This window comes from Limulus polyphemus, unplaced genomic scaffold, assembly GCF_000517525.1.
Source record: "Limulus polyphemus unplaced genomic scaffold, Limulus_polyphemus-2.1.2 Scaffold355, whole genome shotgun sequence".
Classification (NCBI taxonomy): domain Eukaryota; kingdom Metazoa; phylum Arthropoda; class Merostomata; order Xiphosura; family Limulidae; genus Limulus; species Limulus polyphemus.
In genome coordinates, this window is record NW_013665965.1 from 307,763 (window position 1) to 308,876 (window position 1,114).

Genomic DNA, 1,114 nt, shown 5'->3' on the forward strand with positions numbered 1-1,114 from the left:
TGTCTTCAAGACGTACTGAAATTTGTACATTGATATCAACAGTTTATGCTGGCTGAAACCTAAGACAAAGTTTCCTGAATAATTACTGTTAAAAAAGCATTAGTTACCCTTTAAGATTTTACAGTAAACAAGATGAAACTTAAGTCCTTAAGTAAGTAAACTGACGTACAATTAGTTGTCGCTTCGTAATGTAGGCTAAAGTTTCACACACCCCAAGTGAAACCTTCAAAGGATATGTTAATGATGCGATTAGTTTTTTAAAAAGTTTTAATAATGCAAATTTATTCACTATCGTGAATATGCATTTTATGATGTGATAAGTGAGACGTTGAAATATTATATTAGGGGACTTTTTCCTCTAAGGTGCTGTTTGGCTGTAGTATGTTCTTCATAGTATAAACTTTTTTTCTTTTGTTTTGTAAAATGAATTTTGTTAATTATCCCATCTTTTAGTAATGTGGTGAAAGTTTTGACTAACTGATATTATTAACGTAGAATTTTGACAATGTTAGCTTAGTTGAAATTGTGATAGAATTTTCTAGTAGCTAATTACTACAAACAAATTCCTTAAATTTCGATTACTTGTTTTTTTGTCTAAAAAAATAATGAACTTACAAGGAGTCTGAGTCACTTGAGTTTGCAAAGAAACAAAAAAAAAACAGTACATAACATTATTTTGCGACTCAACATAAATATTATTAATGCTACTCTAAAAACAAGCATTTACTAAAACTCTTACACCAACTTTAATATGTAAATAGAAAATATATAATTATTTTTTCAAATGTAATTTTAATTTACGGTTAGGTTTTTTTAAACATATACGTTATCAAACGACAGTGAGCTTTTAACTGTAAAATTAAATGTACGACGAGACTTATTCCAATTCAATATTTAAAAATAATTTACATTAATTTTAGATGGACAGAATAGGTACGCTTGTTAAATTTGTATGTAGATTTTCTATTTGATTTGCCTCTATTGAACGTAAACTATGTAAAAGGTTAAAATCATAAATAATATTCAACGTTAAACTGGTACACAATTAAAAACAATTTCTTTAAGCCTATCTATGGTCTTCAAAAGTTGACCACTCTATGCTTTACATGCACCT

The 1,114-nt window shown here is 27.6% G+C and overlaps 1 protein-coding gene across 1 annotated transcript in view; it reads right to left on the bottom strand.

The window, feature by feature from the left end:
* Positions 1-1,114, bottom strand: part of LOC106457642 (coiled-coil domain-containing protein CG32809-like) — a 395,034-nt gene that overhangs the window by 55,269 nt on the left and 338,651 nt on the right. The gene's annotated exons all lie outside the window — the stretch shown is intronic.